The sequence below is a fragment of the Culex pipiens genome, chromosome 3, assembly GCF_016801865.2.
Source record: "Culex pipiens pallens isolate TS chromosome 3, TS_CPP_V2, whole genome shotgun sequence".
NCBI lineage: Eukaryota > Metazoa > Arthropoda > Insecta > Diptera > Culicidae > Culex > Culex pipiens.
In genome coordinates, this window is record NC_068939.1 from 134,581,790 (window position 1) to 134,605,933 (window position 24,144).

At 33.5% G+C, this 24,144-nt stretch overlaps 1 long non-coding RNA gene across 1 annotated transcript in view; it reads right to left on the reverse strand.

Moving 5' to 3' along the window:
• Positions 1–24,144, reverse strand: part of LOC128093335 (uncharacterized) — a 77,484-nt gene that overhangs the window by 25,788 nt on the left and 27,552 nt on the right. The gene's annotated exons all lie outside the window — the stretch shown is intronic.

Here is a 24,144-nt window from a genome sequence, read left to right on the forward strand (position 1 = left end):
TGAATGATTCAGTATAATATTGGTTAAGTCTATAATTGTAAATGATGTTAATAAAATTGTGCACTATATTTTTTTGTTTACTGTATTAAAAACTTCTAAAGTTGAATAATCTAAATAACATAACCAATTATTTTAGTACATGATTTAAAAAAGTTAAGTTTTAAAATTAGATCTACACCATTTTAATTGTAATCTTTTTAGTGTCATTCTGGTTGTGGTTTATAAAAATTGCATTTCACACAAATCAGAACTGTTCCAAAAAATGCTTAGATTAATACTTTAGTGATTTACCCAATTAAAACATTGCACCTCCATTCTTTCAGTTGAATTAGCCACTCCAAAAACACCAGCAAACCTACCTAACATTAAAAGTAATGTTTGGTAATAATTGATAGTAAAAAAATTAAGGATTATTTAAAAAACCAGACAAAACTTCTCAAACAATAATTTACTGACTTCATAAAACATGATTTATTGAGCTTACTGTTATCTTGCTACATTGCATATTATATTTTATTTCTTAGTTTTGCTAAAAAAAAGTTTTGCTAATTTTGATGACAATATTGAAAAAAAATCGAAATTATTCACTCTACAACAGCGATTCTCAACGGGGGTACCGAGCCTACTTGATTTACACAGTAGGGGCTACCAGCCTAGAAAAAGGTTGAGAATCGCTGGCCTAGACGTTCTCGATTGCGAGATTCCTCCTCGAAACTTGGTGTCCGAAGGCTTGATTGTTAAGGCAATTGAAAACCTCTTTTTACACCTAAGCTTCTATCCGCCCCGGGATTCGAACTGCCTACCTACTGCCTAGCGTCTCTAACGAGACAAGACCCAGGGAGACGACTCCTACACCTGGACTGAGCAGCTATCGACCTAACCTCTAGACTGGGGCCAACATTTACTTCCCCGTCCGACGGATGGCGTGATCAAACTAATCTCGTCTCAAAATTTGCCACCAGGACCTTCTGGGATCGAACCCAGGCCGACTGGGTGAGAGGCAACCACGCTTGCCTCTACACCACGGGTCCCGATGACAATATTGAGTGAAATTAAAGAAGCTAGATAGTTCGAATGATAGTCTGCAATGCTCAAAAGTTTCCATATACATCCAAACACAGAAAAGCGAAATATTGAACTTATTAAACAGTGATAGGTTCACTTCAACATATTTTTATTACGTACCTTTTATCATCATGATCCATTTTCGCAGCTGATTTGTCAAGTTTAACCAAATGCCGGCAGCGGAATGTCCTGTTAAAGAAAACGAAATACAAAGTATCAATTCTCGAAAGAAATTTTGCTATTTTCTGAAATATAGTTCTAAAAGTAATCAAAAGCAAATAATACTTATCTGAATAAAAACGTAGCCGGAAACATTCTTACAGTAAAATATAAGAACAACATCCACAACCACTCCAGGTGGTCTCCCCCTCCAAAGGAATCACCCAAAAATGCACCCTGCTGCCGTAGACGCTTCAAAAAATATAGGAGCCTGGCCCCTGCCACCCAATCTCATGCACGCAAAAACATCAAAAAAAAACACACGCGTACACACGCACACTCACGAAAACACTCGAATGACAGGCGACAAAATTTGATTTAATGATCATTTAATGATCACTTTTCGGTTTAAGTCACCTTTAGTTAAATAAACAACAACAACTTGGATAACAACCACCACAACCGGTGCACAGCATTTTCAGTTCTCAGACCGCAGCTAGCACTATCGTCAATATCTGCTTTTGCTCACCTCCTCCACCATCACCAAGAGAAGTTCATCCGGTTGTTAACGAGGTTCCCAAAATTTCTCCCAACCAGTTTTTAAACACCATTCACCACAAACACGAAAAAGGTAAACAAACACACACGCGTCCTCGCACCGATCAAAACACGGTTCCCCACAAATCACAATTTCCATGACGCGACTCCAAAACCAAAACAAACCGATCCAGCTGGGTTTTCCTCCATCGAGAACTCCCCTGTGAAACCGCCGAAATCGTTCCGGCGTTGATCCGTGTCAAGACAGCACCTGCAGGAGGAGGAGGAGGAAGGAGGACAAGTGACATTGAGGGCAAGAGGATTCCTCTTCTTGGGGCAGTTGCTTGGCTTGAACATTCCGTGCATCCGCCAACACTGAGCGGAACTTTTTCTTCACCTCCAGCCACAAATAAAACAAACAATCACTTAACCACAACATATCGCGACTCCCGTACACCACGAAATGAACGAACACACACTCCCTCGGCCATAGAACGTACTCACAACCCGCGGCGATTCGCGGATTACAATTTATCCGCGGAAAACTACTGCGCGAAAACGTAAACAAACCAGCCCGCCACGAACGCAAAAGCTGTCTGTCTGCCGATTCCTGTCTCGACATGTCGCGCGCGTTGCGTGCGAGCAGTGAACGAAAGAAGAGAGAAGAGAGAGAGAAAATGAGCGAGCGCGTGGGCTCATTTTTGCGCTTTGAAAAATGTTAGGTGCAGTTAAATACTTTTTAATGTAGTAACTAGTTTAATTAGCGAAATATTGATTACAACCAAATGAAAAAATAAACTAAATAAAAATTTCCGTTAACAATACTTGCATTTCCCGCTTAAAAAAATACCTTCATAAACTGATTAGGGTTTTCAAAAATATTCTAAGTGTCGGAAAAGTGAAATTTTGCGAAGAAGTGAAAATTTTGCTAAGTCCAACGAAAACATGATGAAAAATAATTGTATCATCTCATGATTGACAGGTCGAAATTTTTTCTAAGTCCCTAAATAATTGAGCATTCGAAATTTTGCTAAGTCCAGCGAAAACAAGATAAAACTAGAAAATATCATCTCATGATGGAGAGGTCGATTTTTTTTCTAAGTCCCAAAATAATTTGGCTTTCGAAATTTTTCTAAGTCCAGCGAAAACTTGATCAAACATCAAAATATCATCTCATGATAGACGGGTCGAAATTTTTTCAAAGTCCCAAATAAATTAATTTTCGAAATTCTGCTAAGTCCAAAAATATCAAATAGAAATGAAAATAAAACATTTGATGATCCACTGTCTAGGAACATAAAAAGTATCATGAATTCCGGCGGCAAATTTTTTAGTTTTTGGAACAAACAAAAATCATGCCATGTTCACAAAAACAACTCAAGTTATTTTTTTGTTCGTCCCATGATGCGACTTTCTGCCCGGGTAACCGAACATGGCCACGAACATAAATTGTTCGAGGCGTATCTGCGAAAAATCTTGTTGACCCGGGCAGAAAGTCGCATCATGGGACGAACAAAAAAATAACTTGAGTTGTTTTTGATATCATGGCATGTTTGATATTTGTTCCAAAAACTCTTAAAATGCGCGCCGAAATCTATGTTCCTTTCTATGTTTGTAGACCTTTTATCATCAGTTGATAAATTTTCATTTTCTCATGATATTACCGGACTTAGAAAAAAATCGAAAGCCGAATTATTTTGGGACTTAGAAAAAAAAATTGACCTCTTTATCATGAGATGATATAATTTTGTTTTATCATGTCTTTGCTGGACTTAGAAAAATTTCAAAAGCCAAATTATTTTGGGACTTAGAAAAAAATTCGAAATCTTTATCATGGGATGATATTAATTGTTTTATCTTGATTTTGCTGAACTTAGCAGAATTTCGAAAGCCAAATTATTTTGGGACTTAGAAAAAATTTCGACCTCTTTATCATGAGATGATATTTTCTAGTTTTATCTTGTTTTTGTTGGACTTAGCAAAATTTTCACTCCTCGACAAAATTTCACTTTTCCGACACTTAGAATATTTTTGAAAACCCTGGATTATGAGATGATTCATAAAGTTAATTTTTTTCAAGCGGGACTTAGCTAAAATGGCAGTTTTGTTAATGGATATTTTTATTGATTTTTTTTTCACTTTAATTTACTTTAAATACACTAGTTAAACTAATCACATTAAAAAGTATTTTACCGCATATACAATATCATCGCAAAGCGCAAAAATTAGCCCACGCGCTCGCTCACTCTCTCTTTTCTCTCTTCTTTCGTTCACTGCTCGCACGCAACGCGCGAGACATGCCGTGACAGGAATCGGCAATCGGCAGACAGACAGCTTTTGCGTTCGTGGCGGGCTGGTTTGTTTACGTTTTCGCGCAGTAGTTTTCCACGGATAAATTGTAGTCCGCGAATCGCCGCGGGTTGTGAGTACGTTGTGTGGCCGAGGGAGTGTGTGTTCGTCCGTTCCGTGGCGTTCGGGAGCCGTGATATGTTGTGTTTAAGTGATTGTTTGTGTTTTTGTGGCTGGGGGGTGAAGAGAAAGTTTGACGGGTGCAAGGAAAGTTTCGGCCAAGCCGCTGCACCAGAAAAGTAATTCTCTTGCCCAAGATGCTGCTGTGGATTAACGAGGAAAGGATTTTGGCGGATTCGCCAGGACAAGGGACAAGGGTTTGTTTACGTTTTTGGTGCAGTAGTTTTCCACTGATTAACAACAGCCCGCGAATCGGCGCGGGTTGTAAGTGCGTATTTTGGCCGTGGGAATGTGCGTTCGTTGGTGTCGTTTTATGTGAGAGTTGCGAAATGTTGTTATTTATGTGAAAGTTGATGTTTTTGTGGCTCGTTGGAGAAGAAAAAGTTACGTTAGCGGGTGCATTAAAAAAGCCGCAGTTCGCAGAATCGAAATCCTCCTGCCTGCATGTCGCTGGTCATCATTCCTCCTCCTCCTCCAGCAGGTGCTATCAAGACGCGGATCAACGTCGGAATGATTTTGACGAATTTGACAGTTCTCGGTGGAGGAAAACAGCAGTTTCGATTTGTTTTGGTTTTTTGTCGTCGCGTCATCAGAATCGCGATTTGTGGAGGAACCGTATTTGGTCCGTGTGTTTTCGCGAGTGCGCGTGTGATTGTTTATGTTTCTGAACCTTCCTCTTGTGATTCCGGAGGAGATGATTAAATTGTGTGGCTCGCAAGCAGTTTCACGGAGGAAGATGTCCACCTGAAGTGGCTACAGATGTTGGTTCTACTAGTCAACCGACAAATATTTTTCGACGATTTTTAAAACTCAGATAAGTATTGCTTGTTTTCTTTTTCTTTGTTTACTATTGAATTTTTAATTATTCCATAAATTTTGTTTGAGAATTGATGCTTTGTGTTTTATTTTCTCTTACAGATCTACCAACGGTCATTTTCTGGACATTCGGCTTCTAGAATTTTGTTTACTTTGACCAATCAGCTGCAAAAATGGATTGTGCTGCAATCATATGCTCTCTGGATGCATTTGAAGAGGATTAACAAGGTATGTACGAGAATTATTATTTCAAAGTGAACCTATCACTTCAGTTTAGAAATTCTTTCAAACATTTCAATGTTTGTTTAGCAAAGTTCAGTTTTTCATACTGTTATTTATGCTGATTTTGAATACACATTATTGACTTTTGACAGATTGATATAAAATTCTGAAAATAAATTATTTATTGATAAGGATTGCATATATTTTTTAGATTCTTTCCTTTAAAGACCATATTTTTGTTTATTTTTTTTTGTTTGAGAATTTTATAAATTTAAATGTTTGTATAAGACCGAGCCACGTTGCCCAGTTGTAACGCTTCCGCCTTGACAATATTTACAAATTTCTACACTTTCAAATAGGTTTGCTAGAATTTCAGGAAAATTTTCAGCGGCCAATGCAAATAAATTAGTGCATTATTGATTTGTTTAGTTCAATTGTACAGATTTTCGAAGCTTTTTCTTTGACTTGGCTTTACAAAAAGATTGATTTGTTTTAATATTGTTAGTAGTATGCAATTTTGGATGTAATTTTTTATTGCCCCCTGATTTTTCGGGCAAACTTCGAAGGGAGGAGTGACAAAAACTTGAAATAAATTTTTTACCAGCCTTACTTATTCACACTAAACTTTGAATTAATTCGAATTATACGGCAAATGATACAGTCATCCCACATATTCGGAACACTTTTGTGATAATTTGTCAAAAGCATGCCAAATGCATCTTTTCTGTGTACCCTACTATTTTTAGGACCATTATTTGGACATTCCTTTGCTATTTCATTAATATAATTAATGTAATATATGTAATATATAGTACTTTTAAAACAAAAAACTGCATTTCGAGACTATTTTATTCAGAGCAGCAAAATGCTGCTTCCAAATTGCCTGTTCCATAATTGTGGGATGTTATTGTGCCTCCCACAATTGTGGAACACCTGAATTTAACTGATATTTTCACAAAAAAAAGTTAGCAGACCATTCATAAAACATTACTAAGCATGAGTTTTTATTGGTTTCAGAATGTGAAGTAATTTTTTTTTTAAATATGTACCCCTGGAGCGATAAAAAAGATTGTTTACATCGTTAGAAAAAAGTGTTCCGAATTTGTAGATTTCAAGGGTCAAAGTTTTTCTTCAAAAACTTGATATAAAACGATAAAATTTGCAGTTGTTCGATACAGCATTCGAAAGATCGCAAAAACAGCTTTCAAATGAAGGTAAAAGCGAATCATTATGTTCAATTATCGATTTTCTATGATTTTTTTAATATTGGCCGATCTGTGAACTGTTCCTAATATGAGGGATGACTGTACACAAATATTTTTAAAAATTTAGATTGTCATTATGTTTAGTCTTCCAGCAGATTGTTTGCTATAGTTTTTAATTTTAGGCTTATTTAATAAAAATAAATTTTACTAGAAAATCACATTATATCATTAAATTAATTTGTTTTATTAAAATACAATTGAAAAACAGTCTATATGAAACTTATATCTTCTTACTGTGTATTACGCTTTCTAAAGCAACCAAATTATTACAGAAAAAAAATATCTGGAAACATCACAACTTGTTATGATACTTTTATGTTTTTGTATGATATTTTTCGCCCCATATTTTTCCAGGAAAAAAATGAACTGGTCGGGATAATTTTATGTTTATGGATGATATTTTTCCGCACCATAGCATGATAATTTGAAGTTTCCAACACGAACTTAAGTTGATAATTTTTTGATATGCGTAGAGTAAATTATGTTCGCGTTTATGTTTGATTAACTCTTAACTGGAAGTTAACAGGTACTTGACATGTTTGTGTTTTTGCGAACATGACAAGTTTTCAGGAAGATGTAACTTTCTGCCCGGGGAGTTTATTTGACCAACAATGCCACATCAAGTTGAGTTTATAGTAGCAAACAACTGAAATCTTCCCGGGCGGAAAGTGAGTTGGTGGATCCCGGGCGGAAAGTGAGTTGGTGGATATAACTTCGAACTATCTTGGCTTGTTTATTCGCATCTTGCTGTAAACTCCTCGAGTTATGACGACTTTTGAAACCGACTGCGTATCATGGAAAGTATATTTCATGATCATACTGCATTATCTACAGTTGATATTGAGGTGTTAGTGGTAGTTTTTTTGGACTTAGCAAAAATTTCGAAAATTTTATTTTTTCCAAAATTTTACCCGAACATCATGAAATGATTATTTTGACTTTATTTCAAATTTTGGCTGGACTTAGAAAAATTAGCAGTCACTGACATAATTTTCAATTTCCGACACTTAGAATAATGTTCATGAGCTGATATTTTAAAGTTTGATTTTATTTATGCTGGACTTTGACATTTTTGCGTATATTTTTCAGTTCTTTACTTTTACAGAAAAAGCATTTTTTTGGGACTTAGAAAATTTTTGGGAGTTTGGAAACATGATAAATTATTTTGATGTTTATTTTTGCTTTGAACCAAAATTTCGGAAAAATCGACGAAATTACAGGAAATTTTCGTCCGATTTTTAAAAAATCATCAGTTTGTTCCTAAAATAATGTCCCTAACAAAACGTCTTCATTGAAATTTTGAAATTCGAAAGTCGGTTTTTAATAATTATTGATATACCCCCTAGAAAAATCGTTCCGGCACTTAGAAAATTTACGGGATCCGTATCACGACAAGATTTTTGGTAGAATTTATTTGATTTTTTGGACTTAGAAAAATTTTGGCTTTCGGCTAGTAAAATATTTTCAACACTTAGAAATTTTTCGAGATGAGGAAACCGAAAAAAAATTGGGACTTAGAAAATTTTTGGGAATTTGGAAACATGATAAAATATGTTGATGTTTATTTTTGCTTTGAACCAAAATTTCGGAAAATTCGTCGAAATTACAGGAAATTTTCGTCCGATTTTTGAAAAAACATCAGTTTGTTCCTAAAATAATATCCCTAACAAAACGTCTTCATTGAAATTTTTAAATTCGAAAGTCGGTTTTTAATAATTATTGATATACCCCCTACAAAAATCGTTCCGGCACTTAGAAAATTTACGGGATCCGTATCACGACAAGATTTTTGGTAGAATTTATTAGATTTTCAGGACTTTGCGAAATTTTTGCTCTCAGCCAGTTGAAAATTTTTCAACATTTCGAAAAATTATTTTGATAAGAAACATTACCAGGCTTTTTGAAATTTTACTGTGGATTTTTGGACTTATGCAATTTTAGGAATATTTTCATAAACTTTTATTTTTAATTTAAAAAAATGGAATATAGAGACTTTGGATTTTTCGTGATTTGGAAAATTATTGTAACATTTTGGCGATTCAACGCTTTCTCCACAATTTTTTAATGAGTTTTTAAAGTAAAATAATTTTTCAACTTTGAAAAATCTTGTTTTGATGTAAGTGCGTATATTCCTGCAATATTACTCATATTTGTAAAGAGGAAGAAGGGGGGGGGGGGGGTCTGAATTGTGGCGGGGTGCATTAAAAACCAATAAAATTATTTTTGGGATCAAAATCTACTTTATGAACTTGATATGATTTTTGGAAGATTTCAGTTGTTTGCTACTATAAACTCAACTTGATGTGGCATTGTTGGTCAAATAAACTCAACAAGATTTTTCGCAGATACGCCTCGAACAATTTATGTTCGTGGCCATGTTCGGTTACCCGGGCGGAAAGTGAGTTGGTGGCGATAACTTGGAACTATCTTGGCATGTTTATTTGCATCTTGTTGTAAACTCCTCGAGTTATGACGACTTTTGAAACCGACTGCGTATCATGGAAAGTATATTCCATGATCATACTGCATTATCTACAGTTGATATTGAGCTGTTAGTGGTAGTTTTTTAGACTTAGCAAAAATTTCGAAAATTTTATTATTTCCAAAATTTTACCCGAACATCATGAAATGATTATTTTGACTTTATTTCAAATTTATACTGGACTTAGCAAAATTAGCAGTCACTGACAGAATTTTCAATTTCCGACACTTAGAATAATTTTCATGAGCTGATATTTTAAAGTTTGATTTTATTTATGCTGGACTTTGAAATTTTTGCGTATATTTTTCAATTCTTTACTTTTTGCAGAAAAAGCATTTTTTTGGGACTTAGAAAATTTTCAGGAGGTTGGAAACATGATAAATTATTTTGATGTTTATTTTTGCTTTGAACCAAAATTTCGGAAAAATCTACGAAATTACAGGAAATTTTTGTCCGATTTTTACAAAAACATCAGTTTGTTCCTAAAATAATGTCCCTAACAAAACGTCTTCATTGAAATTTTGAAATTCGAAAGTCGGTTTTTAAAAATTATTGATATACCCCCTACAAAAATCGTTCCGGCACTTAGAAAATTTACGGGATCCGTATCACGACAAGATTTTTGGTAGAATTTATTTGATTTTTTGGACTTAGCAAAATGTTGGCTTTCGGCCAGTAAAATATATTCAATACTTAAATTTTTTTCGAGAACAGGAAACTGAATAAAATTGGGACTTAGACATTTTTTGGGAGTTTGGAAACATGATAAATTATTTTGAGGTTTATTTTTGCTTTAAACCAAAATTTCGGGAAAATCGTCGAAATTACAGGAAATTTTCGTCCGATTTTTACAAAAACATCAGTTTGTTCCTAAGATAATGTCCCTAACAAAACGTCTTCATTGAAATTTTGAAATTCGAAAGTTGGTTTTTAAGAATTATTGATATACCCCCTACAAAAATCGTTCCGGCACTTAGAAAATTTACGGGATCCGTATCACGACAAGATTGTTGGTAGAATTTATTAGATTTTCAGGACTTTGCGAAATTTTTGCTCTCAGCCAGTTGAATATTTTTCAACATTTTGAAAAATTATTTTGATTAGAAACATTACCAGGCTTTTTGAAATTTTACTGTGGATTTTTGGACTTATGCAATTTTAGGAATATTTTCATAGACTTTTATTTTTAATTTAAAAAAAATGGAATATAGAGACTTTGGATTTTTTGTGATTTGGAAAATTATTGTGACTTTTTGGCAATTCAACGCTTTCTCCACAATTTTTTAATGAGTTTTTAAAGTAAAATAATTTTTCAACTTTGAAAAATCTTGTTTTGATGTAAGTGCGTATATTCCTGCAATATTACTCATATTTGTGAAGAGGAAGAAGGGGGGGGGGGGGGGGTCTGAATAGTGGCGGGGTGCATTAAAAACCAATAAAATTATTTTTGGGATCAAAATCTACTTTATGAACTTGATATGATTTTTGGAAGATTTCAGTTGTTTGCTAATATAAACTCAACTTGATGTGGCATTGTTGGTCAAATAAACTCAACAAGATTTTTCGCAGATACACCTCGAACAATTTATGTTCGTGGCCATGTTCGGTTATCTCTTAACCATACCCTGGGGTGAACTTGACTTGTTCGTGTTTTTACGAACATGGGTAGATTTTTCCAAGATGCAACTTTCTGCCCGGGTATAACTTCGAACTATCTTGGCTTGTTTATTCGCATCTTGCTGTAAACTCCTCGAGTTATGACGACTTTTGAAACCGACTGCGTATCATGGAAAGTATATTCCATGATCATACTGCATTATCTACAGTTGATATTGAGGTGTTAGTGGTAGTTTTTTTGGACTTAGCAAAAATTTCGAAAATTTTATTTTTTCCAAAATTCTACCCGAACATCATGAAATGATTATTTTGACTTTATTTCAAATTTATGCTGGACTTAGAAAAATTAGCAGTCACTGACATAATTTTCAATTTCCGACACTTAGAATAATTTTCATGAGCTGATATTTTAAAGTTTGATTTTATTTATGCTGGACTTTGAAATTTTTGCGTATATTTTTCAATTCTTTACTTTTACAGAAAAAGCATTTTTTTTGGGACTTAGAAAATTTTTGGGAGTTTGGAAACATGATAAATTATTTTGATGTTTATTTTTGCTTTGAACCAAAATTTCGGAAAAATCGACGAAATTACAGGAAATTTTCGTCCGATTTTTACAAAAACTTCAGTTTGTTCCTAAAATAATGTCCCTAACAAAACGTCTTCATTGAAATTTTGAAATTCGAAAGTTGGTTTTTAATAATTATTGATACACCCCCTACAAAAATCGTTCCGGCACTTAGAAAATTTACGGGATCCGTATCACGACAAGATTTTTGGTAGAATTTATTTGATTTTTTGGACTTAGCAAAATTTTGGCTTTCGATCAGTCAAATATTTTCAACACTTAAAATTTTTCGAGAACAGGAAACTGAAAAAAAATTGGGACTTAGAAAAATTTTGGGAGTTTAGAAACATGATAAATTATGTTGATGTTTATTTTTGCTTTGAACCAAAATTTCGGAAAAATCGTCGAAATTGCAGGAAATTTTCGTCCGATTTTTGCAAAAACATCAGTTTGTTCCTAAAATAATGTCCCTAACAAAACGTCTTCATTGAAATTTTGAAATTCGAAAGTTGGTTTTTAATAATTATTGATATACCCCCTACAAAAATCGTTCCGGCACTTAGAAAATTTACGGGATCCGTATCACGACAAGATTTTTGGTAGAATTTATTTGATTTTTTGGACTTAGCAAAATTTTGGCTTTCGGCTAGTAAAATATTTTCAACACTTAGAAATTTTTCGAGATGAGGAAACCGAAAAAAAATTGGGACCTAAAATTTTTTTTAGGAAATTTGGAAACATGATAAAATATTTTGATGTTTATTTTTGCTTTGAACCAAAATTTCGGAAAAATCGACGAAATTACAGGAAATTTTCGTCCGAATTTTGCAAAAACAGCAGTTTGTTCCTAAGATAATGTCCCTAACAAAACGTCTTCAATGAAATTTTGAAATTCGAAAGTTGGTTTTTAATAATTATTGATATACCCCCTGCAAAAATCGTTCCGGCACTTAGAAAATTTACGGGATCCGTATCACGACAAGATTTTTGGTAGAATTTATTAGATTTTCCGGACTTTGCGAATTTTTTGCTCTCAGCCAGTTGAATATTTTTCAACATTTTGAAAAATTATTTTGATAAGAATCATTACCAGGCTTTTTGAAATTTTACTGTGGATTTTTGGACTTATGCAATTTTAGGAATATTTTCATAAACTTTTATTTTTAATTTAAAAAAATGGAATAAATGGACTTTGGATTTTTCGTGATTTGGAAAATTATTGTGACATTTTGGCAATTCAACGCTTTCTCCACAATTTTTTAATGAGTTTTTAAAGTAAAATAATTTTTCAACATTGTAAAATCTTGTTTTGATGTGAGTGCATATATTCCTGCAATATTACTCATATTTGTGAAGAGGAAGAAGGGGGGGGGGGGGTCTGAATTGTGGCGGGGTGCATTAAAAACCAATAAAATTATTTTTGGGATCAAAATCTACTTTATGAACTTGATATGATTTTTGGAAGATTTCAGTTGTTTGCTACTATAAACTCAACTTGATGTGGCATTGTTGGTCAAATAAACTCAACAAGATTTTTCGCAGATACGCCTCGAACAATTTATGTTCGTGGCCATGTTCGGTTATCTCTTAACCATACCCTGGGGTGAACTTGACTTGTTCGTGTTTTTACGAACATGGGTAGATTTTTCCAAGATGCAACTTTCTGCCCGGGTTCCAAAAATCATATCAAGTTCATAAAGTAGATTTTGATCCCAAAAATAATTTTATTGGTTTTTAATGCACCCCGCCACAAATCAGACACCCCCCTCCCCTTCTTCCTCTTCACAAATATGAGTAATATTGCAGGAATATACGCACCAACATCAAAACAAGATTTTTCAAAGTCGAAAAATTATTTTACATTAAAAACTCATTAAAAAAATTGTGGAGAAAGCGTTGAATTGCCAAAATGTCACAATAATTATCCAAATCACGAAAAATCCAAAGTCTCTATATTCCATTTTTTTAAATTAAAAATAAAAGTTTATGAAAATATTCCTAAAATTGCATAAGTCCAAAAATCCAAAGTAAAATTTCAAAAAGCCTGGTAATGTTTCTTATCAAAATAATTTTTCAAAATGTTGAAAAATATTCAACTGGCTGAGAGCAAAAATTTCGCAAAGTCCTGAAAATCTAATAAATTCTACCAAAAATCTTGTCGTGATACGGATCCCGTAAATTTTCTAAGTGCCGGAACGATTTTTGTAGGGGGTATATCAATAATTATTAAAAACCAACTTTCGAATTTCAAAATTTCAATGAAGACGTTTTGTTAGGGACATTATTTTAGGAACAAACTGATGTTTTTGTAAAAATCGGACAAAAATTTCCTGTAATTTCGACGATTTTTCCGAAATTTTGGTTCAAAGCAAAAATAAACATCAAAATAATTTATCATGTTTCCAAACTCCCGAAAATTTTCTAAGTCCCAAAAAAATGCTTTTTCTGTAAAAAGTAAAGAATTAAAAAATATACGCAAAAATTTCTAAGTCCAGCATAAATAAAATCAAACTTTAAAATATCAGCTCATAAAAATTATTTTAAGTGTCGGAAATTGAAAATTATGTCAGTGACTGCTAATTTTTCTAAGTCCAGCATAAATTTGAAATAAAGTCAAAATAATCATTTCATGATGATCGGGTAGAATTTTGGAAAAAATAAAATTTTCGAAATTTTTGCTAAGTCCAAAAAAACTACCACTAACACCTCAATATCAACTGTAGATAATGCAGTATGATCATGGAATATACTTTCCATGATACGCAGTCGGTTTCAAAAGTCGTCATAACTCGAGGAGTTTACAGCAAGATGCGAATAAACAAGCCAAGATAGTTCGAAGTTATATCCACCAACTCACTATCCGCCCGGGCATTCACCCGGAAAGATTGCACCCGTGAACAGCATCATGTTCACCACCTGTTCAACTACAGGGACATTTACCCGTGAACAACTACATGTTCACCACCTGTTTAATCACAGGGACATTCCACCCGTGAACAGCTTTCTATTCACAACCTGCAACCAATGTTACAGGGACATTATCTTGATGCCTGACTTGCCAACGACTGTCTAAACACGGAATAAAACGTCATCAATCCTTCCACGCTCCACATGTAAGCTTGTCCTTTTCACGCATCAACTGCTACTGAAATCCAAATTTAAAGAAAATCGTTTCCTTCCTCAATCGTTGGAAGGCCGCAACTTCCTACGTCAAAACTATTGAAGTTCTTCGTCAAATTATTTTAGTCGAAATTCTACGTCAATCCCTATGTAGTCTTACGTTGAAATAATCGAAGTTCTACGTCAAATTAACTGTTGTCCTACGTTACACAATCATTGTTTCCGTCAAATTAATTTAAGTCTTACGTTAAAAGAATTAAAATCCTACGTCAAATTTATTGTAGTTCTACGTTAAAATAATCGAATCCTGCGTCAAAATTATTGTAATCCTACGTTAAAATAATTTAAGTATTACGTCAAAATTAATGTAATCCTACGTTAACCGCCGAATCCTACGCCAAACCAATCTGTCATCTATTCTTCTTGAACATGCATGGGCCACAAAACGCACCCGACCATATGACGTTTCTTTTGTGTGTGTCAAGAAAATCCAAACAGCTCATCGTGAATTCATAAACACAACACTCCAGGCATCATTTCAATCACCACGATCCTTCTTGCCTTCCTTTTCAAAAATTCCGATCAAAAGAGAGAGATAGAGAGCCTCACTTTTCCTCCTCTTTTTAAAAACAAAGCTTGAAAACAGCACAACTGTCTTCAAAACAATGGCCCGACTTAAGGGCTAAGAGAAAGACCGAGCTCCGATTTTTGTCGTTTTGCGCTTGCTAGATCTCGCTCTCCCCGTGCGTTGCTTTCTCTCTCTATTCTCTCTCGCCGTGTGCACCGTGCTGCCAGCAAGGCGATAGGCATACTTTTGCGCCGCATGAACGTGATATCAATAATTATGCCGTTGATTCCATATTACTTCTGATGTAAAAGTCTTCAATTATTATTTCAAGAACATTGTGAAGATTTTTGTATTCCAGTACTATAAATTATTACAAAAATAATTAAATACTTAAAAATCGTACATTGTTCGAGAACTTGATTTTTATAGCAATGACCCCCGATGTTTTTAGTTGCATAATGTTTCATCAAGCGTTGGAAACATATTTCAAAAGCAATTTGAAGAGTTTTGTATTCAAATACTACAAAATATTACAAAAATTCGTAAAATACAGCAAAATTCAAACATTGATCTAGAATTCAACTGTTATCGTGACTACCCCCACAGTTTCTAGTTGCAAAATGTTTCATCAAGTATTAGATACATATTTCTTAAATAATCTGAAGAGTTTTGTACTCAAGTACTACAAAATTATACAAAAATACGTAAATACAGTAAAAAACGTACATTGTTCGAGAATCTGATTTTTATAGCAATGACCCCAAAGTTTTTGGTTGAACATTGTTTCATCAAGTGTTGGAAACATATGCCAAAAGCAATCTGAAGAGTTTTATATTCAAATACTACAAAATATTACAAAAATACGTAAAATACAGTAAAATTCAAACATTGTTCTAGAACTCAACTGCTATCGTGACTACCCCCACAATTTCTAGTTGCAAAATGTTTCCTCAAGTGTTAGATACATATTCCTAAAATAATCTTAAGAATGTTGTAATCAAGTACAACAAAATATAACAAAAATACGTAAAAACCAGTTAAACATCAAAAATTTATCTAGAACTCGAATTTTATCGACATGAACCCCACAGTTTTGGGTTGCAAAATGTTTCATCGAGTGTTGGAAACATATTTCAGAAGCAATTTGAAGAGTTTTGTTTTAAAGTACTAAAAAATATTAAAAAAAATACGTAAAATACAGTAAAATACCATTATTGTACCAGAATTCGCCTTTCATCGTAACGACCCCCACAGTTTCTAGTTGCAAAATGTTTCATCGAGTATTAGATACATATTTCTGTAAAAACTGGAGAGTTTTGTTTTCAAGTACTATAACTTACTACAAAAGATTGTTCTAGAACTCAATTTTTATCGCGATGATTTCCAAAGTTTTGATTCGAGCATGTTTCTTCAAATATTTTTTTATACCGCAATTCCCCACACCAAAAGCTCGTTATTCCAGAGCCCCCTGGTTAAGGACGCAAACTGATTTCAGATCGAATTCAAAATGAAAATAAGGCAAAGTAATACAATAATGAGCTGACTTTACTAGGATGTGCGGTGTGTGCGACATATTTCTAAAATAATCCTAGGATGTGTTTGAAACATATTTCCAAAATAATCTGAAGAGTTTTGTATTCAAGTACCTACTACAAAGTTTTACAAAAATAAATAAATTGTTCGCTCTACAGCAGTGTTTCTCAACCAGTGAGGAATTCCCCCCTGGGGGGGAATCTAGCCATTCTAGGGGGGGAATGAAGGTTCAATAGAAATTCAATGCCTTTATCTGACACATTCTTTGCAACTTTCAGTTTCTTTGATTATTAATAACAACATTTGTTTTTTTCTAAAAAAATAATTATTAAAGTTTCAATTTCTGATAATTTTGACAAGCTTTGAGATAATTAAATGATTTTTTAAATATTTCTCAGGCATTTTTATTTTAAACTTTGTAAATTTTTTGTAATGTTTTTTGTGACTGTCTTTTTGTTGGTTTCTACGAGATTTTTGTACACTTTTTAACAAGAACAATTTTTTTTAAAATAATTGGAAATGAAGTTTTTGCAAATCAGTCAAGGGGGTCACTGCTACAGCATTGCCTTGGCGTTCTCGATTGCGAGATTCCTACTCGAAACTAGGTGTCCGAAGGCTTGATTGTTGAGACAATTGCAAACCTCTGTTTACACCTTACCTTCATCCACCCTGGAATTCCCACTGACGACCTTTGGATTGTAAGTCCAACTACCTACCAGCGACTCCACCGAGACAGGACCCAGGGAGACGACTCCTACACCTGGATTGAGCTAACGACCTAAACTCCAGGTTAGACCGGGGCCAACATTTACTTCCCCAATCGATGGAAGGCGTGATCAGACAAATCTCGTCTCGAAAAATGCCACCGGGACCTTCTGGGATCGAACCCAGGCTGACTGAGTGAGAGGCAACCACGCTTGCCCCTACACCACGGTCCCGGCAAAATTTTACAAAAATACGTAAATACAGTGAAAATCGTACATTGTTCGAGAACTTGATTTTTATAGCAATGACCGCCAAAGTTTTTGATTGCAAAATGTTTCAATATGTCGATATCTCTGTGCTCACTTATTCCAAGCTTGCAGGTTTTCCAATCTTGTAAGCATAAGAGAACACAGAGGCATCGAAGTGTTAGAAACATATTTTTTAAAACAATCAAATACTACAAAAATACATAAGATACAACAAAAATAAAATACTGATCCAGAATTAGATTTCCATCGCGACGATCCCCACATTGTTTAGTTGCAAAATGTTTCATCAAGTATTAGATACGTATTGCTGAAAAAAAAACTGAAGAGTTTTGTATTCAAGTACTATAACTTATTACAAAGCATTGTTCTAGAATTCATTTTTTATCGCGCTTTCCAAGTACTATAAATTGTTACAAAAATACGTAAATACTGAAAAAAATCAAACATTGTTCAAGAACTACATTTTTATCATGATGGGCTCCACAGTTTTTGGTTGGAAAATATTTATTAAAATGATTGCAACATGTTTCCCAAATAGTCTGAAGAATTTGATTTTTTTAGATAGTTACTCAATGAGGTAGAAAAATATTTTTCAATTATTTATTATTGTGGGCTGGATTAGAGATCAAAGATATATTTTGAACAACTTATCAAACACGCAGAAAAATAAGGCAACATTTTCAATTCAATTCAATTAGTGTTTTTATTAGAATTTAGCAGTTTTGTTCAAGGATGTTACATTTGCAATTCAGAGATTTGGAGAACCTTTCAACTGAGATCAATTCATAAGCCTTAGCAGGGAGGGTACATATTGCTACGTTTAGATTTTTCTAGCTGAGTGCTCTTTTAGGGAAAATAAATTTTGAGAAAAAATCCTAGATCTATGTAAGGAAACATTTTGTTGATTCAAAAATCATTATTTTTGTTAAATCAATGCTAAACGTCAAAGCATTTTTTTTTCAAAACACTGAAGGACTTTGTGGACTTGAGAAAATCTAGGTTTGTTTCAACGCAAAATTTTTGTTAATTATATTCAACAAAAAAATTGTTGAAGCAAACCTCGTACAGCCTGATTCTACAAAACATTTTTTCTAAGTGAAGAAATAACTGAGCAGGTGCGCCGACTCTTGGTACTTTTTGGCCCCTCACAATTATTCGATTCCCATACATTGTGCCCCCTCAGAAATTTTGGAAGAAAAATATTCTTCTTTTTAATATCGAAAACAAAGTTTCACAAAAATATTTAAAAAATAATTATCAATACTTTACTGAAACATTGTTTGATCACACAAAATCTGTAAAAATCGTTACATCCATGTTCAAAAACATTTGCTATTTTCAAAATCGATTACATTTTTTGAACAAAATCGTTTACAATTTTCTGGATTTCGATACAACGTTGTATCGATGCCTCAGTTAGTTTAGTAATGAGAGAACAAAGACATCGGAATTAATTTGAGAGATCTCGATTAAATTTTCAAAAGGCCCTATCTGCATAGGAAACTCATGAGGGATAGGTTGTTTTGAAAATTTAATCTAGAGATGTCGTCAACATAGATTTTACAGGAAAAAACTTTCTTCGTTGGTTGCTAAGCATTAAGAGTTTTACAAATGTATTGATTATGCATTTTTTTATTTATAGAATTTTGCATTTTTTAAAAATTTTGTTGAATTATTTAAGGCCGTTGCAAATATTTTGTGAAGTTTATGTTCCTCGACTCTGACCAAAGTCGAGGGGAGGGGGAAGGGGTCGGCAAAAAAATAAATAAGTTTAAAAATTTAAATTACGAGCCATGGTATCAACATTTTGATGAAAAAACTGTTTTCAAATGCATTATACACCTGTCCAGTTGTTTTGCCATCATTAGTTTCCAAAATATCTAAGTATTGACGAAAATTTTATTTTTTGCGAAAAAAAAATATTTTGCGGTGCTGTTCATTGGAATTTCATAAAAATTCAAAACATTTTTAAACAAGCCCAAACATGCTGAATATGATTATCAATGCAGAAAAATGCATTTTAGATAGACTTCTATTTTCATGGAAATTTTGAAGTTTATTGGAAAAATATTTGTTTTGCCCCCTAATTTTTCAGACCAATTTTGAAGGGGGGGGGAGGCGACATAAACTTTGAAAAATATTTGCAACGGCCTGAATTTCTTATTTTTTATCCAGAATTTTTAATTTTCTAGAAATTCTTGAGTTTTTAGAATTTAATATATATTTTTTAATTTCTTGATTTCTTCAAACTTCTTAAACTTAAATTTCATTATTAATTTTTTATGTTTCTTGCATTTTTCAAATTTTACTTTGTAGCTTCCTAATTTTATTGGATTTCATTGAAATTCTATTTTTTATTGATTTTATTTAATAACTTTATGTTGAAATTTCCTGAATTTCTATGATATCTAAATTTGTTTTGAAATGTATAATTTAAATTTTTTATTTTTTTTAATTATTAGAATTTTTTGAAATAAAAAAACAAAAATTATTCCTCTTTATAATGTACGCTTGAATTGCCTTTTTTATTGCTCCAATTTTCTTGAATTTTTTAAGTTAGTTTTTTTGATATCATGAGTTTTATGAATTATTTGTATTTTATGATATATTTAATTTTCTCAAATTTCGTCAATTCCTTGAAATGTCAAATTTCTTAAATTTCATTAAATTATTTAAATTTCTTGATTCTTTCAATTTCTTCATTTGGTCAGAGTCGAAGGACATAAATTTCAAAAAATAATTGCTTCTGCCTAATTTTAATTTATCCAATTTTACTAAATAATTCGAATTTCAAAAATATATCAAACTTTAAATATTCTAAAATTTCAACAATTTCTCATAAATTTCTCATTTATTTCAATTTCTAGATTTTCTAGATGTTCTTAAATTTGAAAGGGGGCAAAAACTATTATTTCTTAAATAGTTCAAATTTGTAATGGAATTTCAAGTGCAATCAAATGAAATCAATTTAAAATACATTCTCCTGCGTTTAGAATAATTGTTGGCATGCTAGGATTAGTTAAAACATCTTTGGAATTTTGTTCAATTTTCAATGTACAAAAAGACAAAAAGCTTTTATATTAACAATTATGTTGTTTCGTCAAATCATACATTTTTGGATGACTAATGATTGCATATCCACTGTTCGGGTGTATAATGCATTTTCCAATGGTTGTTTCATTGAAATGTTGAAATTCTGGCATGTAATTTTAAAAAAATATTTATTTTTTTCCGTAAATGCATTTTTAATCAATATCTGATAATAAATAGCTTATGAAAAGTGACCAAGCATGTTTCTATCAGAACATTTGCAATAATTTAGACGGAATTCATTTTGAGTCTTTAACCATCCAAACATACAAAAATTTCCCCAATTATTATTCTACATAGTTTGAAGATAAACTATCTTTTTCCCACCAAAAATGATTCCAAATAATAATAATAAAATAAAATCCTATTATTTATTTTTATTTTTGCAAGAGCATGCAAACTAGTAAAACTCATGATATACGAGATACTTTAACATTGAAACTTCACGCTTACCCGTCGATTTTGTGAATTAACAGTGCCCCCCTGAGTTATTTCAGATTTCTCGAAAAAAGAGAAATAAACGAAAAAATCTAAATAATGGCTAAAAATGTATAGGTGGCTTCCTTATGCAAAAAAGCGAAAGAATTTTGCATCAATTTTGACATCTGTCCGTTCAAAAATTGTTTGTATATATTCAAAAATCCGTATCTTGGAAAGGATGTCGTTGTTTGTTAGTTTATTTGAGGTATTTTAACCTTCTTGGTCATTTGCTGCCGATCTCTTGAAGGAATTGTTTTATTGATACAGTGTCTTGAGCAAATTTGTAAGTTATGATAAAGAGAGTTTTGAAATAATAGTAAAACTCTTAAAAAAATACATAACTTAAAAAAAGTAAATCTTTCCCAGTTCCTGAGGGGAACACCCTTGAAGAACATAAATGAACATAAGAGGCATCTGTAGAAGTGGGAAAAAGTTTATTCAAAAATGCTGATTTTCTGAAGGTGCTATATAATTTCTCTGAGTTTCCTCATAATATTTATAAAATACAAAAATATGAAAATCAAAATTTTATAATGTCGGTCGATTTTGTAAAGAATGTCATCTCAGAACTCCATTGAGTTGGTAGATGTCCTAGAGCTATTCAACAGACCATAGATCTACCCAGTGTAACTCACTGAAGCTACCTGCAGATGTTCCAACTTCACAGTTATTGATATAAGCAACCATTGATCAGGTTGACCTTCATCTGTGAACTCCATAGAGTTGGTAGATGTCCTAGAACTTCTCAACAGACCATAGATCTACCCAATGTAATTTATTGAAGCTACCTGAAGATTTTCCAACTTCATAGTCATTGATCAAAGCAACTATTGATCAGGTTGACCTTCATCTCTGAACTCCATAGAGTTGGTAGATGTCCTAGAACTTCTCAACAGTTCATAGATCTACTCAGTGTAACTCACTGAAGCTACCTGAAGATGTTCCAACTTCACAGTTATTGATATAAGCAACCATTGATCAGGTTGACCTTCATCGCTGAACTCCATAGAGTTGGTAGATGTCCTAGAACTTCTCAACAGACCATAGATCTACTCAGTGTAACTTACTGAAGCTACCTGAAGATTTTCCAACTTCATAGTCATTGATCAAAGCAACTATTGATCAGGTTGACCTTCATCTCTGAACTCCGTAGAGTTGGTAGATATCCTAGAGCTATTCAACAGACCATATATCTACTCAGTGTAACTCACTGAAGCTACCTGAAGATGTTCCAACTTCACAGTTATTGATATAAGCAACCATTGATCAGGTTGACCTTCATCTCTGAACTACATAGAGTTGGTAGATGTCCTAGAACTTCTCAACAGATCATAGATCTACCCAGTGTAACTCACTGAAGCTACCTGAAGATGTTCCAACTTCATAGTTATTGATATAAGCAACTATTGATCAGGTTGACCTTCATCTCTGAACTCCGTAGAGTTGGTAGATATCCTAGAGCTATTCAACAGACCATAGATCTACCCAGTGTAACTCACTGAAGCTACCTGAAGATGTTCCAACTTCATAGTCATTGATATAAGCAGCCATTGACCTTCATCTCTGAACTCCATAGAGTTGGTAGATGTCCTAGAACTTCTCAACAGACCATAGATCTACCCACTGTAATTTACTGAAGCTACCTGAAGATTTTCCAACTTCATAGTCATTGATCAAAGCAACTATTGATCAGGTTGACCTTCATCTCTGAACTCCATAGAGTTGGTAGATGTCCTAGAACTTCTCAACAGTTCATAGATCTACTCAGTGTAACTCACTGAAGCTACCTGAAGATGTTCCAACTTCACAGTTATTGATATAAGCAACCATTGATCAGGTTGACCTTCATCGCTGAACTCCATAGAGTTGGTAGATGTCCTAGAACTTCTCAACAGACCATAGATCTACCCACTGTAATTTACTGAAGCTACCTGAAGATTTTCCAACTTCATAGTCATTGATCAAAGCAACTATTGATCAGGTTGACCTTCATCTCTGAACTCCGTAGAGTTGGTAGATATCCTAGAGCTATTCAACAGACCATAGATCTACTCAGTGTAACTCACTGAAGCTACCTGAAGATGTTCCAACTTCACAGTTATTGATATAAGCAACCATTGATCAGGTTGACCTTCATCTCTGAACTACATAGAGTTGGTAGATGTCCTAGAACTTCTCAACAGATCATAGATCTACCCAGTGTAACTCACTGAAGCTACATGAAGATGTTCCAACTTCATAGTTATTGATATAAGCAACTTTTGATCAGGTTGACCTTCATCTCTGAACTCCGTAGAGTTGGTAGATATCCTAGAGCTATTCAGCAGACCATAGACCTACCCAGTGTAACTCACTGAAGCTACCTGAAGATGTTCCAACTTCACAGTTATTGATATAAGCAACCATTGATCAGGTTGACCTTCATCTGTGAACTCCATAGAGTTGGTAGATGTCCTAGAACTTCTCAACAGACCATAGATCTACCCACTGTAATTTACTGAAACTACCTAAGATTTTCCAACTTCATAGTCATTGATATAAGCAGCCATTGATCAGGTTGACCTTCATCTCTGAACTACATAGAGTTGGTAGATGTCCTAGAACTTCTCAACAGATCATAGATCTACCCAGTGTAACTCACTGAAGCTACCTGAAGATGTTCCAACTTCATAGTCATTGATATAAGCAGCCATTGATCAGGTTGACCTTCATCTCTGAACTCCATAGAGTTGGTAGATGTCCTAGAACTTCTCAACAGATCATAGATCTACCCAGTGTAACTCACTGAAGCTACCTGAAGATGTTCCAACTTCATAGTCATTGATATAAGCAGCCATTGATCAGGTTGACCTTCATCTCTGAACTCCATAGAGTTGGTAGATGTCCTAGAACTTCTCAACAGACCGTAGATCAACCACCAACTAACTGTAGCTTCAGAAAAAACCTACCTGAAATTTCTAAATTCATAAAAAAATATAATGATTTAAAAAGTCTTTAAAAAATATAAAGAAAATATTCTGGCACCACTGCAAACGAACTGTCAGCACGCGAGCTCGAGACAAAATGAGAGAGTAGAAATCTGCGCGAATTTGTTTATGTTTCAGATATTTTTTGGGAAAAAGATAACCACTCAATTATTTTACAACTAAAGTATGGCTTTATATATATCAAATTGCAGG